The sequence below is a fragment of the Quercus robur genome, chromosome 8 (assembly GCF_932294415.1).
Source record: "Quercus robur chromosome 8, dhQueRobu3.1, whole genome shotgun sequence".
Classification (NCBI taxonomy): Eukaryota; Viridiplantae; Streptophyta; class Magnoliopsida; order Fagales; family Fagaceae; genus Quercus; species Quercus robur.
In genome coordinates, this window is record NC_065541.1 from 19,317,123 (window position 1) to 19,335,222 (window position 18,100).

Consider the following 18,100-nt stretch of genomic DNA (forward strand, 5'->3'; position numbering starts at 1 on the left):
TTTGTTAATGTATCTATTCGTATCTCAAATCTTGGTTTTGTTTAGTTGCTAAAAATATAGATTTGGATTGGTGGCTCCATCTGGTTTATATATATATTAATGGCTTTGTTTCTAGATTCATATGTTACACGGGGTGAGTAACCAACCAATCCTAAACACAGTATATGCTAATTTTTTCCAGCCTTGATTCATTGATTTGATATTACTGTGAAAATATATAATGGAGTAAACTCATTTTACTCTTTTTACACTGGTCATTTACGGGCAATAACTAATCTAAGATTAAAAACAATAGATTTTTTTAACTAATAAGAATTTATTAGTATCCCAAGTAGTTTTCTTCCATTATATTAGTTACATAGCTATATGTCACATTGGAAGCTAGTCTAGTAGCAGTTGTTTTAATAATTTGTAATTTTCTTAAATGTCAAGTTTTTATTTCTTGTGTATGATTGCAGTGATGGCTCGACCACCAAGGAATCATAAAAAGAAAATTTTAGTTGTATTTCTACATCAATTAGATTTACTACGTCAAATGTGGATGATGTTAGTGCACATGTGTGCAACAGTGATTCTTTCTAGGAATAGGAGAGTTGGAAGAATTGGAGGTTGGGATGACCAAATATTAGAGAGAGCAAATGTGAGAGTTGTGAATATGAATCAAATGGTTTGGATGGATGATACAACATTCATAAACAATGTACGAATGGACAGGAGAGCATTTAGAAAACTTTGTGACATGCTCCACATACATGGGGGTTTGAGGCCATCTAAGAATATGGAAATGGATGAGATGGTAGCGTCTTTTCTACATGTACTTGCACATCATGCAAAAAATAGAGTTGTAGCACGACAATTAGCTCGGTCAGGTGAGAGTATAAGTAGAAACTTCAATGCTGTATTGCATGCTGTCCTTCATCTTCATAGCATCCTTTTTAAGAAATTGGAGCATATACCTGAGAATTGTACTGATGAAAGATGGAAATGGTTTAAGGTACATTACTATTTAGATTAGAATGTTTCTATGTATTTCTTATTATTGATTTAAATTTAATGAATAAGTCCTATAATAAAATTGTCTAGGTGCGCTAGATGGAACCTATATTCCAGTCAATGTGTCAATTGAAGACAGGCCTAGATATCAAATCAGGAGAAATGAAATAGCCACCAATGTGCTGGGAGTGTGTTCTCACGATATGCAATTTATCTATCTATTGCCTGGTTAGGAGGGTTCAGCTGCAGATTCTAGAGTTTTAAGAGATGCAATTTCTAGGAGAAATGGATTGAAAGTCCCTCAAGGTAAATAAATACTTATTAATCACTACTTTTTTTTGGACACGTCTATTTATATTCTTATAGTTTAAAAATGGTGTTAGGTTACTACTACTTGTGTGATGCTGGTTACACCAACGGTGAGGGATTTCTTGCACCTTATAGAGCACAAAGATATCACCTAAATGATTGGAGGCAAGGTCGCCAACCTACTTCTCTTGAAGAGTTTTTTTTAATATGAAACTCTTCTGCTAGGAATATCATTGAGAGAGCCTTTGGCCTACTAAAAGGAAGATGGGCAATACTTAGGAGTAGATCATTTTATTCAATCAAGACTCAATGTTGGATCATTTCAGCTTGTGCACTACTCCACAACTATATAAGAAGAGAGATGACACTTGACCCTCAAGAGAACTCTCCCTTGTCTGACAACTCAAGTGCTCAAGAGTTGGATGGTGAGCATATAAGGTATGTGGAGACATCTGATGCATGGAGTGATTGGAGAGATAAGTTGGCTGAAGAAATGTATGAACAATGGAGGGCCTCTAGGCATTGAATTGGAGATGATGTTTACTTGGTATCTTTTCATTCTATTATATAGTTAGGTGCTACTCAATTTGACATTATAGTTACGTAATTTGTAATTTTCTCATTTACAATTTATGTTCAATTTGAAATATGGTTTTTCTTATTTATTTAAAAATTCTATGAATTTTTTTATAATATAATTTTAGTTGGTGGTATTTTTTTGTCTTGTTTTTTGTTCTTTTACAAAGTTTGTTGACCTTTATTACCATCATGAATTTCTTGTATAATTTTTTTCTTAAAAATGCAGTACTTACATTTTTATTTGGATAATTATGTAGAATGTTCAACTTTTGCATAGACATGGAAAATACAAATAGTGAACCTGTCAATGAAGGAAAGAAAGGAACTAAATTTCAATGGACAACTGAAGAAGATGATAAGTTGGTTGACTGTTTATTGGAACTAACTGGCGATGTTAAATGGAAAGCAGACAATGGTTTTAAGCCTGGATTTACAGATAAATTATAGGAATTGATGGAGAAGAAATTGCCAGGATGTGGTATAAAGGCAAGTCCACATATAGAATCTAGATACGAAACTTTAAGAAGACAATATCGGGCAATAGCTGACATGTTTGGTCCAAATGCCAGTGGTTTTGGTTGGAATGATAATGAGAAAATGGTTGTGGTTGAGAAGAAAATTTTTGAAGTTTGGGTCAAGGTAATCTATTTATTTTTTTGTCATTCATGTTCAAAGACCAATTTTTATTTTATTATTGAATATAAATATTTTTGTTTCCTATCAGGGTCATCCAGATGCTAAGGGGATTGTGGAATAAGCGCTTCCCTCATTTTGATGAATTAGCACTTGTGTTTGGTAAAGATAGGGCCAATGGGGATAGAGCTCAACATGCTACAGATGCAACAGAGGAGTTAGCTAGAGGACAAGAAAACCAAGCTCCTACAAATGAAGCTAAGACAGAAAAAATGATGGTATAGAAGAGATCAATGGAAAATTGGAAATGGTTATGGTTATGGTTCCCAAACACAAATACCCAATCAAGGTGCTAGCTCAAAGAATCTAAATAAGAAGAGGCCAAGATCCAATGATGAACTAACTGAGACCTTTATGGAGATAATGAAAGACTTTGGAAAGAAGTATGAAGAAACTAATGGACATATGGCCACCATTGCATCTTGCTTCAAGATTGAGTCAGAGGAAGCTAAGAGAAGAATGAAAGTATTCAATGAGCTATTGATAATTGAAGGACTGTTTATATCAGAAAGAATCAAAGTTGGAGAATTGCTTACAGTTGATACACATAAATGTGATTATTTTTACTCATTGCTAATACATTATATATGTAATAGATCGCATTTGTTTCATTGTTGATGAACTACTTTTACTTTTATTGCTACTTCTATGGTCTTATAGACCTAAACATTGTTAGGTTGTTTTGTTATGCATTAAACTCTTTTAAAAATTATTATTAAGAATAAAGCATTTGAGAATTTAAATAGTTATTTTTGTATTGTACTTGTCATTTTGAAATGTTAGACTACAATTTTAATGAATTGGTTATAATTAATAGTTTATATTTGGTTTTTCATTATTTATTTAGAGGAAGATTTTTTTTTTAAAGGACTTGGTAGTTCACATTCAAATCTAAGGATAGAATGGGAAAAATAAATAATTCATTTAAGATTCCTAAGAATAAACCAAACATTATCATCTCACATTCCTAGGAATTTTAAGAGATTCCCAATGAAACCAAACATAAGAATAGCTACATTCTTAGGAATCTGGATGCCGGGAGTAATATGGATTCCTCCGTACCAAATGCCACCTTATAGATTAGAAAGGCTAGGGAGAAGGCTGCGTGGGTTTATAAAAAAAAAAAAAAAAGGCTTGATTTTCTATTTGTTTAAGAATAGACATTATTTGTTTATTATACCATGTCATTTTAAACAAATAATAAACAAATAATGGAGTGATGGTATAATAAAAAAATAATGGAGTGAAGGTATAAAAAAAAGGCTTGATTTTTTATATTTAAAAATGACGACATCATTTTTATTATATCATGTCATTTTAAATTATTTAATAATTTAAATTTTTAGGCTACAAAAATAATGGGAGCATCATTTTATTGGATAAACTAAGCATGCATGGCAAGTTTATGTGATACTTCAGGGTGTAGAATCCAAACTTTAAAGGTGTAGTTTACAAATTTAGCCTTAAAGATTAGTATATTAACAACATAAATGATTCCTAATCACCCAATTCTGCCACATCAAAACAAAGGCCAAAGAGGTGGTTTAGGGAGGGAGAGAGAGAGAGAGAGAGACATACAAATCCTTATTATCCAAATACTTAATAATAAATTCATCACTCCAATACTTAACAACATATATCATTCCTAATCACACCCAATTCTGCCATAACTCAAAACAAACACCAAAATAGGGTGAGGAGGGGGGTTCCACAATAATTACACAAAATCTGAGGCACACAATATTTATCATCCCAATAGTTAACAATTATTTCATCACTCCACCATCTTGTCTACTTGAAATGATATTGCCTTCTACTTAAAATTCTTCCTAGTTATTGTGATGGTAGGAACTATCAAATCATCCAAAAATTCATGAAGACTCTCTACTCACATCCTCTGTTTTTTTATCCAAATTTGATTTGAAGGAAGAGATTTTCTCTAGCTAGAAATCTGCAAAAAGGCCTATGTTTCTTTGCTCGTTCAATTAATTTCTTGCATTCTGTGATTTCTTCCTCCATTTTGCTTATCTTAGCTTTCAATGCCTTTGTCTCCACTTCATTACCCCCATACTTCTTTTCGTCATGGAGAGATTGTGAAACAGTCTTATAAAATGACGTTCCACCTACAAATACAGTAGAAACACAAGAGATTATGACAAAAGAACAAAATGTGGGAGGATATTAAGGATTTGGTTCTCCTGAATCATATGTAAGCTTATTTTACTCACACAAAAGACAAATAATAATCTATCCCATAGCACACAATTCCAATCTTGATATAGATGGTGGTCAAATCGTTTTAATATGATTCAGTTGCTACAAGGCTTGTAGCAACGTATTCAATGCCATTCAAACTTATTGTGAATGTTGACATCTTGTACGAATATTTGGTGAGAGGGTTATGGTACATTTATGTTAATGAATAATGTACTGCGAATATCTTCTCTACATATACATGTGAATCTCATCATTTAAATCATTAATAAAGGAATAATGATTTAAAGTCTAGTTCTACAATAATGGCCATGAAGGACATTTTATTTAATGACATAAGAATTCCAAAAACTAAGCATATAAGTATTTCATTTGAGATGCCAAGAGTTTTGTAGTTCAATTGACAATTCTTGGTATTTATTGGATGCATTTAAAGTTCTCACTTCATTATATACATCAATTAAGAATTAAAAGGGTGTGATACATTATTCTTCAAGTATTGAGAAGTTGAAATATTACTGCGTTCAAGAATGGAAACTGACATGTTCAGCATGTAATTATTATTTTTTTATTATTTTTTTTTTTTAATGAGGGAACCCAAAAAATCCTAGAAAAATAAACATGGTGGCTAAGCACTTTGTGAAAATAGAGAGTCTAGCCATAAAGCCAAAATACCACTAGACATCCAATGTGTTAAACCTCACAATTCTAACTTGTGAATTTTAAGTTCGGGATTGTGAGATTTATATGGTTGTTGAAAGGGATAAGTGACTTAATAAGAAGAGGAAGTGCATGTTTATGTGATGCTTTGATCGTATTGTAATAAAAGATTACAGGGTATTAATTCATCCATGATAAGTAGAGACCATATCTTTCTCAAAAGCACCATGTAATTCAACAACAAGAATGGTAACATAAGTATATACGCTAAACAGGAAACCAAAAAGTAGCAAAAGGTAAGAAAGAAGAACCTAATGGATTTTTGCCCAAAAACCTTGTAGTTCAGTGGCATTTCTTGATCTCCTTTATGAGGAAAACCAAGGTTAAAGTCCCCCTCCCCCACTTTCAACAATTGAATTATCAAATAATCTAATGGATTTTCACTTCAACAATGTTTATAAAGGTGCAAAATGCCTTCCGGCATATAACCAAATGTACATAGAGAATTGATGGTGATAAAAATAGGTTGTTTGACAAACTAATTATCATCTATTATTTGATTGACTAATCCTTTATATTGGAATGGGTAAAGAGTTCTCCCTTGAAGCTTGTCATTCTCACATAAATAGTGGAGAGAAATTTCATTAATACAAAGTAAATGTACATGCATCAACAAATGCAAAATGCCCCAACCTAGAAGTAATTTTTATCAAATTTTATCAACAAGTCCAATTTATAGGTCTATTCAAATACACACATGTACTCAATTTAATCTGATGACATCTTAGATCCATACTTTATTTTGCTCAAATCCTCCTCAAAATCACTAACCTGTTTAATCAAAACATCAATCAAGCAAAATACTCCCACAAAATTAAGTGGTAATTTAAAAAAAAAAAAAAATCCATAGGAGAAGGACCATTCCAATGCATTGGTTTTTGTAATAACTTTGGTTGTTGGGTTGTGATTGGATTTGAGCTTGGACCACTTCAAATCCTGTATGTCACATAAGTTCATGAGTCTAGGTATTGAAGGGCCTAATGTTTGCAAGATAAAGGTCCAATTTGAGATAAGCCGAATGATTGAAACACTTCATTGTAAACAAAATGAAGTTATGGGACATATTTGAAAAAATTCCAACTATTAGGTAAAAAATTAAGACATTTAGGAACCATCATGATTGAGCTTATTTATTGAAAATCTCCTAAGCAACCTCAATAAAATTTTGGCTAAACATATTTTGAAAAGGGAAAGGAGGTAAATTATAAAGCTCAAACCAAGTTTAATATACTAAATAAACAATTAAAAGGGACCTCTAGTGGAGATTGATATTCTCAGTCTCGAGTCAATTTATAGGTTGCACCAATCATTTTGAGAGTGATTAAACAACAATCAAGTTGTGATGAAACAAAATTTGAATCAATTAGAATCATAAATTAGGATAAAACAAGAAAACAATTGAATGGATATAAATATAAAGATAATGCCATTTATAATCACGAATAATTTCATGATGAATACATAGGAATAATAGAGATATGGGAAGAAAATTGCTACATATTGGTAGATGACCCAAAAACTTCTCAACTAATTAACCTAAAAGAGTCAAAAACATGATGCAAAGAAGTAAAGCCAAATTGATGATTAAAGAAGCTTGTATCATTAGCATATTTTTTCCACAGATTATCAAATCATACATACGGAGCATGTCAGTTGGGAATAGCTATGAAAGGTATTCACAATCACTGAATATCAACATACCAGAAGTGTGCACTGCTTTTGTACACCAACCACGAGGTATAGACCAAATGTTCCTAGGGATAGATGAATCCCAAATCTGTGATTCTGCAACCAAAAAAAAAAAAAAAACAAATAAGATCAAATGGAACTATGGTCCCTGCAAAAAGTATATTAAATCAAGAGAAGATCAAGTATTTCCCCAAATTTAAAATCTTTTTTTTTTCTTCTAATAAGTAAGAAAGATTTTATTAAAAAGTGTTAGGTTCTAAAGCCTTAGGATCTTATGTATTTAGAACTCTAATGTGTATTGTTGGCAAACTATGATCAAAACAAGATGTTTAGTCGTGTTTAGACTTGCTCAAAGTTGGTTCATTTATGTAAAGTTGGATTTAAGTTGATGCAGATTTATTAAAGCATTTCGGCCTGGTTCGATCGATCGAAACTTAGGCTCGATCAATCGAAATTCGGGCAAAATGCGTTTTCTACAGAATTTCAACTCAGCCCTAGTTTATTTAATACGTTTAGGGTTTTGTATTTTTGTCCTAGGTATATAAGGGAAACCCTAGCCACGTTTTAGTGTTGCTCATATTGCTGTTTGTGTAAATCTCTTGTGAGATCTGTGAGGAGCTTTCCTTTACACAAGCTTAGGATTATCAAGAAGGAGATTCGTTCAAGAACTTGATGATCATTCAGTTGCTGCCATACGAACTTAAAGAAACACAAGTGGGTGTGCTTGTACTTGCTGGAGAATCCAAGAAAGAAGGAGTCCGTGGTCTCGGAGCTTGCACGTGGTTATGTCAGTAAGTTTCTACTGGTGGGTAGCAATAGGATGTTAGCGGTCTAAGTCCTATTGTACAACTTCTATTCTTTCATAGTGGATTCAGGTTTACCTTGAGGATAGCTAGGTTAAATCCTCCCCAGGTTTTTACCGGTTTGGTATCCCGGGTGATCATATCATTGTGTTATTTATTTTTCTGCTGTTTTGCATGATATGATTGTTTTATTGTGATAACCTAGATTTGGAATTTGGACTAAGTAACAACTTGACTAATTACCAAGGTTAATCCAATTGTGTTTTTAAGGGGTCTAAAAACTATCAAAAAGGCTACTTCATGCAAGAAGAATGCAGTAGCTAAACAAAATATGTATAGAACACAAATTATTTGCTACATGAAGCCATCATACAATTTAAATATTTTAGTAGTGATGTCACTGAAGCCTGAAGAAAGCACACACGATACTCTCTTGGTGGAACAAAAACTAAATTATTAGCTTCTGGTAGCAAACCTCAACTCCACGAGGGGTTTCCTTGAATATATAAGAAGATAAACTGGAATCCACCAGAGAAAGAATTTGTAAAGTTGTGATTTACAACTATGTTTTATGTTGGCTTTATTCCATGACAAAAAGTGTTGTAATTGTTCTAAATTTGTTCCTTGTATTTTGTGGAATTTTATTGTATTGGGTTTAGTATTAAGTTGGTGAAGACTCAAGCTTAAATGAAGAATCAGTGGATTTCGCGAGAAGCTCGCGAGAAGCTAAGCTGTGAAAGAGCATGTGAGGAGCACATGACTGGAAGTTGAAGAGTCGTGCCAGGCTATCGTTTTAGCGAGTGTCTCGCGGGTAAGGCCTTCCCGCGAGACAGTCGCGAAACATTCTGCCTGGAGGATTTTTATGTGTGAATTCCTTACCCTTCACCCATACTATATATACCCTCATTACCCACAAATGTAAGAGAGACCATTCAGAGAGAAAAACACTAGATAGGTTTTCTACAACACACAAACCCATCTTTTTTAGAGAGAGCTACTCATCCTTAGTGAGAATTAATTGTAGCCTCTTCTCCTTCCCTCTTCCATTATCATACCTTGAGAAGAGATTTGTACCCAAACATAATCCACACCTTTTCAGAGTGTAGTGAGTGTTTTTGGTGTTGCTGGGAAGCATTGGAAGATGCCAAGGTTGGCAAATGCTACATGGAGCTTGTTGCGGGATCCGGAAAGCTAGACAAGACACAGTTCCGAGAAGCCTTGTTGGAGTAGGAGCTTGGAGGGCTTAGGTACATCGGGTAGATTAGGCTTGGAGGGTCTCTTGCTTACGCATGTATCCCAACTAATTGTCTAGTGGATCGATTACCGCTTGGAGGACGGCAGAGAGGTTTTTCGCCGAGTTCTTTGGTTTCCTCTTCGATAACACGTCTCGGTGTTATTTGTATTTGCATCTCTCTTCCCTACTCTTGTTCATTTCATTTTACTGCTGTGTTGCTTTAAATATGAATTAGAGTAGCTCTCTTGCTTGGTTGCTTGCGTTTACACTATTCCGCACTTAGTATTAAGTTAGTGTAAAATCAATCAAGCCGTAATTTGAATTGGGGGTCTAAACAAGCTCTTGTGTTTTCACACATTTCGAGCTTTCAGAATTTGACAAAAAGTCTGTGTTTATTGATAATAGTCTGATTTGCCTTTGACGGCCACAAAACATATAAATACCAAAAAGTAAAACCCTAGGACGACTAGGAAACATCCAAAACCCTAATTTGCACTAATTATGCGATTAGGTGACAAAATTCCAAAATTTACTACAAATAGCAAAATTGAGTTAAATGCAAAATCATAAATTACTGACATTAAGGGTCATCTCAAAACAGATAGACCTTATTCTGACTTTTAAACTAAAAATTATAAGGAAAAACAAATATTACTATAAATAGCAAAAACACTATTTTTAGGGCCTTAACGAAGGAATTTACCTAAATTAAGCGACGCTCATGGCATTGGTCATGAGTCTGGATCAAAATGTCATTTCCTTTCAACCTATCAAATTTCATGCAATTTTGACATTGTCGTCCTAATGGCCACTACTAGCGCCCCCCTTGACCTTGCATTGTGACTTCCGGTGCCTCTACTGGTCTAGGAAGGCATGTGCTGTCTGTTCTACATCACCCTTGCTTGCATATAGATGACTTGTAATGACTATATGTTAGACAGTAGTTGATGAAACTATATCACCTTCCATGGCTGCCTTACATTTGAATTTTCATAATGGCCAAATAGTAGCTGAAGCATTATAAAAAAAACCATCCAAAACATATTGTTCAGCTTATTACTAGTTAACCAGGTAGATACCCCCAAGCCTTAATGAGTTTGGGAACTTAGTTATCGACTAGGATTGTTAATAAATCACCAAACCACACAGCCCGAGCCAAAGAACATAGGCTTCAAATATGACCAAGAGTTTCCTCACAAGCCTTACACAAAGGATAGCTGTGAGAAACAACAATGTCCTTCATAGGCACAACATTCACCAAATATTTTTCAAAGCTAAAACAATAATCTTGTAGGGTATCTTACAAAATCCCACCCTAGCCTCATAAGAACCTAAGTTAGTATACAGCCAGAATACTTCAACAGAGTTTGGCAAAGGAGTATCATACACGGATAATACTAGTTGCTAATTCCAAGACTAGAGGTCTTGTCCATCTGATCAGTCAAACAGTCACACAAGAAAGTTTCTCGGCCTCTATGCCTTTGTTCCCAACTCTGGAACTAGGCCAAAGAAATGGTCAATTGGAATGTTAGTACCATCTAGGGGTGTGCTCGGTTCGGTTTCGGTCAGTTTTCATGGGTATGGCCAATCGAAACTGAATATTTCGGTTTGTGAAATTCTCAACCGAAACCGACCGAAATGGCTGGAAATCAATCGATTTTGGTGTATTTCGGTTTTGGTCAGTTTCGGTCGGTTTTCGATTTTCCAAAGAGGGATTTTCAAAACCCTAAGTCCCTAACTTTAATCACATATAAAAAACAAAGCAATAGAGCAATAGAGAGAGATGTTGAACAAATTAGAACAACAGAGAAAGAAAACTTCCAACAATATTTGTTCAACAATTTACACACAGATTCCAACATAAAATTGAAAATATTTTGAATTAGCAAAAGGGTCCACACATAACTTTACCGTTGCTGCATCATAGCAGGAGAACACCATGCTTGAGCCTACCACCATATGTCTCTGTAGTGATTTTTCAATAAAGAACAGAGATATGTGACTCAGAGAGAAGAGAGAGGCATGTCCATGGTCCATGGGCTCAGAGAAAGAAAGAAAATAAAAAAAGAATGAGGAGGCGCTGAAGCGAGAATGCCAAGAAGGGTAGAGAGAGACACAGAAAATTGGGGAAAGGGGCGGCTGAAGAAAGGACCATGGGACTCAGAGAAAGAAAAAAAAAAAAAAAAGAATGAAGAAGAGGCGCTGAAGCGTGAAGGATAGAGAGAAGAGACACAGAAATTTGGGGAAGGGGACGGCTGAAGAAAAGAATAGAAGGGCATGGACTCAGAGAAAGAAAGAAAAAAAAAAAATAATGAGGAGGCGCTGAGCTGAATGAAGCGTGAAGGATAGAGAGGAGACACAGAAATTTGGGGAAGGGGACGGCTGAAGAAAAGAAAAGAAAAGAAGGTATTTATATCATGCCACTATTAGGGTTTTAAAAAATTAAATAGCAAAACCCACGCATGAAGGCTCGAACTGGGGATCAGTCAGCCAAAACGCAGGAAGCATACCACTAAGCTACTAATCATTTACTTCTTAAAGTTACATAAATATATACATATAGATAAATCGGTCGGTTCAGTCGGTTTCAGTTTTAAAAAATCCAACACCGAAACCGAACCGAAATATTTCGATTTTCTAAAATTCAAACCGAAACCGAACTGAACCGGAACTGAACCGAAAAATTGAACTCGGTTCGGTCGGTTTCGACCGATTTTTTCGGTTCATCGGTTTTTTGCACACCCCTAGTACCATCCCCAAGGTCCCACTTAACCTCAGTTAACTGTGTCCCTTTAGACCAAAGGATACTCCTCCTAGATTAATAAGAAATATTGGTAAATCTACACTCAAGTGGAGTGTTGAAATTAAAATATTTTTTGTTTTAAAAAAAAAATTAGGATTGGCAACAAGCGTCCAAAAGTGGTGTACATTTCTGAATCACTAAAGGTGAGTTTGGTTCAGCTTTTTGAAACTAGGCTTTTTGAAAAAGTGGGGTTTTCAAAAAATGCGGTATGAAACAGGGCTTTTTGTAAAAGCTGAGTGTTTGGTAAAAACTATTAAAAAGTGCTTTTTGAAAAAACTGAGTGTTTGGCTAGCACTTATAAAGGTGGTGGTTTGAGTGGTAAATTACCAAAAAGGATAATGTATATAAAAAGGAGTTTATTTCATACTTAAATCAATATTGTTAAATTATTTTTTTCTCACCAATATTAGGTAATAATAACTTACCATTTAAGATTTATTGTGAAAGTATTATGAAAATATTGTGATAATTGATACTGATTTTAATTTGAACGTACTATTGCAATTATTTTTTTCTCATTCTAAAAAAATTATTTTTTTTCTCACCAATATTAGCTAATAATAACCTACTACTTAAGATTTATTATGAAAGTATTGTGAAAATATTGTGATAAAAATTGATACTGATTTTAATTTAAACGTACAATTAAAATTATTTTTTTCTCACCAATATTAGTTAATAATAACCTACCACTTAAAATTTATTGTAAAAGTATTGTGAAAATATTGTGAAAACATTTCCTTCTTTTTTCCTTTTTTTTTCCCCTCTTTTTTTCTCCTCCACACACGTACCGCATTTCCTTCTTCTTTTTTTCCTTTTTTTTTCCCCTCTTTTTTTCTCCTCCACACACGTACCCTTACTCTTTTTTTTTTTTTCCTTCTTTCCTCTTTTTTTCCCTACCACTTCCTCCAAACTCCAGAACATTCCACAAAGCTATCCTTCTTCCTCTTTTTTTTTTTTTTTTTTTTTTTTTTTTTTTTTTTTTTTTTCCTTTTCTCTTAGCACTTCATCTATAACACCCATGCACTTCTTCACCCTGATCTTCTTGATTCTTTTCTTTTTCTCTAAATTCAACCACTCATAAACGAGATGATTTAGATTGGGAAGATTGGATCAGAGCAGAGCATACGAAAGCATATGGTCAATAATAGTGTTACCCTCTTCCTCCTTACGCCTTTGCTCATCAATAAGTGCTTGCAAGAACTCATCCGTCCTCTTGGAGCTAGAGACTCTTCAACTTCTTCTCCAAACCTCCATAATACATCCACCGCAAGATGGGTACAGACTCCATTTGAAAGATTTTGCTATATTCTGATGTTTTTTTTGTTTTGCATTTTAAGGAATCCTAATTTGCAAGGGATTGATTTTTTTTTTTTTTTTTCCTTAGCTGATTTGGGAATTTGTTATAGATTTTTTTGTGTTTGGATTTGGAAATTTGTTATTGAGAGGGCAGAGGGCAGAGCAGAAAGATGAGAGGAATGAAGAATGGCATGAAGCTTATCTTTTGATTTATCAAATGGTAAAGTTAGATTTTCAATAAAATGTGAAGGGCAATTTGGTAACTTCACCCAGAGTCCAACGGTAGGATTTCTTAACGCGCACAAGCTTTTGGAAAAGGCTCCTCACAGCTCCGTTAAGAGAACGCGCATTCTCTTCACATGAGCTAAACACAACTTTTTCTGAAAAGTTGCTTTTTAGCTTCCACCAAACGCATATATTACATTTATGGTTTCAAAAAGTGCTTTTTGGGTTGGGAAAGCTGAAACAAACAGGCACTAAATATACAACATGAATCATGGTTTTATGCAAGTAAATAAGTTATATCTCAAAAAATAAAAATAAACGTTCCGTTGTACATTCTGTTCTACTTTTTAATGCTAAATCTGGTGAAGATGCTTGGTCTCCTCTGTAAAATTTTAAACATTCCTTTTGCGGAGACCATAAATCCAATTGACCTAATTTGTGTTTTTTGTTGCAGAATCATAAAGCAAGGACTTCTCTATCCCTGGTAAGACATGGTCTATATCGCTGGATCTGATGTTTAGTGATTGTGGATATCTTTTGTAGATATTCCTATCAGCATGTCTGTTTGTATGGTTTGATAAATCTGAGAACTAGTCTTCTAATGATACAATCTTCATTGATCAATTTGGGTTGCTTCATTGCTTCATAGTTTCAGTTCTTTTGGGATTAATTATTTGCTTCATAGTTTCATTTTAAATTATTTAATAATTTAAAATTTTTTAGGCTACAAAAATAATGAGAGCATCATTTTATTGGACAAACTAAGCATGCGTGGCAAGTTTGTGGTACTTAACAAAAAATATGGTTGGATGGGCAACTGATGCAAACATAACAGAGCTTCAAAGGTTAAAATCTAAATTCTGAAACTTCAGGATTTAGAATCCAAACACCCCCAAACTTTAGGGGTGTGGTTTGCAAATTTAGCCTTAAAGATTAGTATATTAACAACATAAATCATTCCTAATCACCCAATTCTGCCACATTGAAACAAAGGCCAAAGAGGTGGTTTAGGGTGAGGGGACAAAGAGAGAGAGAGAGAGAGAGAGGGAGAGAAAAGAATAATTACACAAAATTGCAAAATTTGAGACATTCAAATCCTTATTATCCAAATACTTAGTAATAAATTCATCACTCCAATACTTAACAGCATACATCATTCCTCATCACACCCAATTCTGCCACAACTCAAAACAAACACCAAACGAGGGTGAGGAGGGGGGGTTCCACAATAATTACATAAAATCTAAGACATACAAATATTTATCATCCCAATAGTTAACAATTATTTCATCACTCCACCCATCTTGTCTCCTTGAAATGAAATTATCTTCTACTTAGCTTGCAATGCCTTTGTCTCTACGTCATTACTCCCCAGACTTCTTTTCGTTATGGAGAGATTGCAAAAAAATCTTATAAAATAATGATCCACCTACAATTACAGTAGAAACAAAAGAAGATTAAGACAAAAGAACAATATGTGGTAGGATTACAAGGATTTGGTTCTCCTGGATCATATGTAAGCTTATTTTACTCATGCAAAAGACTAAAATAATAATCTGTTTGTAGCACACAATTCCAATCTTGATATGGATGGTGGTCAAATCGTTTTAATATGATTCAGTTGCTACAAGGCTTGTAGCAAAGTATTCAATGCAATTCAAACTTAATGTGAATGTTGACATCTAGTATGAATATCTGGTGAGAGGGTTATAGTACATTTGTGCTAATGAATAATGTACTCCGAATATCTTCCCTACATATACATGTGAATCTCATCATTTACATTATTAATCAAGGAATTATGATAATGGCCATGAAGGACATTTTACTTAATGTCATAAGAATTCCAAAAACTAAGCATATAAGTATTTCATTTGAGATGCCAAGAGCTTTGTAACTCAATTGACAATTCCTGGTGTTTATAACGGAGACATCTAGTGTTTAAATTTCCCCTCCCCCAACTTTTGAATTATCAAAACAAATAAAAATAATATTTCACTTGAGATATAATTGGTGGAGTTTATATAAATCCAATTGCTTTGATATTTGCGAACTCAATATTTATGATAAATAGGCCTTTTCACGAAAGTAGTTTTCTAAAATCAAAATTATTGGATTCATTTAAAGTTCTCGCTTCATTATATACATATAATTAAGAATTAAAAGGGTGTAATACATTATCCTCCAAGTATTGAGAAGTTGAAATATGGGTGTATTGCATTCAAGAATGTAAACTGACATGTTCAACATGTAATTTTTTTAATGAAGGAACCCAAAAAATCCTATAAAAATAAATATGGTGGCTAAGCACTTTGTGAAAATAAAGAGTCTAGCCATGAAGCCAAAAAACTACTAGACATCCCATGTGTTAAACCTCACAATTCTAAACCATGAATTTTAAGTTCGGGAGATTTATATGGTTGTTGAAAGGGATAAGTGACTTAATAATAAGAAGAAGTGCATGTTTATGTGATATTTTGATCGTATTGTAATAAAAGATTACAGGGTATTAATTCATCCATGATAAGTAGAGACCATATCTTTCTCGAAAGCACCATGTAATTCCACGGCAAGAATGGTAACATAAGTATATATGCTAATCAAGAAACCAAAAAGTAGCAAAAAGTAAGAAAGAAGAACCTAATGGATTTTCGCCCAAAAACCTCGGAGTTTAGTGGCATTTCTTGATCTCCTTTATGAGGAAAACCAAGGTTCAAGTCCCCCTCCACTTTCAACAATCAAATTATCAAATAACCTAATGGATTTTCACTTCAACAATGTTTATAAAGGTGCAAAATGCCTTACGGCATATAACTAAATGTACATAGAGTATTGATGGTGATGAAAATAGGTTGTTTGACAAACTAATTGCTATCTATTATTTGATGGACTAATCCTTTATATTGGAATGGGTAAAGAGTTCTCCCTTGCAGCTTGTCATTCTCACATAAATAGTGTAGAGAAATTTCATGAATACAAAGTAAATGTACACGCATCAACAAATGCAAAATGCACCAACCTAGAAGTAATTTTTATCAAGTTTTATCAACAAGTGCAATATCAAATATTGTAACTATTGGCAGAATCCCACTGCATATCAAATATTTTCATGCTGACAACACCACTCTATAACGATTATCGAATATCTTTCAACCTTTCAACCGCACATTACCACTGCCCTATATCATGCCGTAGCAAGAATACGTAACTGTCTTTCCCAATTCCTCTTCTCATCAACAAAAATTTTAATCTTGTTATCTCTAGAATTTTTTTAGTTGATTTTTTTAATATATATCAAATTTCATTCATATTTGAGTCTATACAATATACATTCAAAATAATGGTCTCACTTCACTATATTAATGCTAAATTCTTGATTATATCTAATGCTATTAAATCTAACTGAAGTACCAACAACTAGGATTTATTTATTATTATTTATTAATCATTATGATGATTAATTAAACCTTTAAAAGTTAAGTATGGAGAAGTTAGAACTATCTATACATTGATCAAAACTAAACCTTTTTTTTTTTTTTTTTTTGCGGAGCACAACAAAATTAAGGGGGGGGGGGGGGGGAGTGTGATAGTGTAGGTAGTTGTAGTGATAGACCTGGGATGGTTTTGACGCCCTCCTCGCAGGCAACAACCGCAGCGCTTTTAGCAAAGTTGGTAGCAATCCGACCGGCCTTGGAACGAGTTTCCTCGTCTTGCATGGACTGGATCACCTTCGTCCTAACGACGTCATAAACCCTGGCAACAACAGTCGTTAGATCAGGTGCGTTTTGTATCACCAAATTGCTTGTAGAGGAAATATAATCCCAAATCCCCATATGATCTCTCTCTCTCTCTCTCACTCACTCTTTTTGTTTTTTTGAGAAGAACCCTCTCTCTCACTCAAAACGCAGACTGTGAAGTATTTGATCTAGCGCTTCAAGCTAAAGTAAGGTCTTATTAAAGAACGAGTCTGGAATGGCTTTATTACCACCACTCGCCAAAGTAAAGATTTTTTATTATTATTATATTCCCACTCACGAAAAAGATAAAAATAAAATCCCACAGAAGTTTTCTTTTTGATAAAAATATTAGGCAAAAATGTAAAACTGATTTTCTAACTTTCAGCTTTTTTCATTTCAGTCCTCTAACTGTTAGTTTTGTCATTTCAGTCCTTTAACCTTTAAATGTTGTCAATTTGGTACTCCGTTAGACCTCAGTTATCTACTGCCGTTAAATGAGCCAAAACGTCATCGTTTTGACTTTTTTTTTTTTTTTTTTTTTTTTGTAATTAAAAAAAATTAAGAAAACTGTTATTAAAAAAATAAAAACATTCATTTTTTTTTCTCATTCTCTCTCTCCGGACTACTTCTTGCTTTCTCATCCTCTCTCTCTGTCTCACAGTGCCGTGGTGCAAGGCCTCACCACCGCCGCTGGCCTCCACCCACAACCTCCTTGCCACCGAACTCCAAGTCCTGAGCAATCTTTCGCCTCTCTTTCTTCGTTATGTTAATCTCAGCTTGAACCTCTTTCCACTTTTCAAGG

The 18,100-nt window shown here is 33.9% G+C and overlaps 1 long non-coding RNA gene across 1 annotated transcript; it reads right to left on the reverse strand.

Moving 5' to 3' along the window:
• Positions 1–14,659: 14,659 nt before the first annotated feature.
• On the reverse strand, positions 14,660–17,534 carry LOC126694909 (uncharacterized). The gene is made up of 2 exons (XR_007645928.1): positions 17,175–17,534; positions 14,660–14,990 (listed from the first exon to the last, which is right to left on the reverse strand). It is a non-coding gene; the product is annotated as an uncharacterized LOC126694909 (long non-coding RNA).
• Between the last annotated feature and the right edge of the window lie 566 nt (positions 17,535–18,100).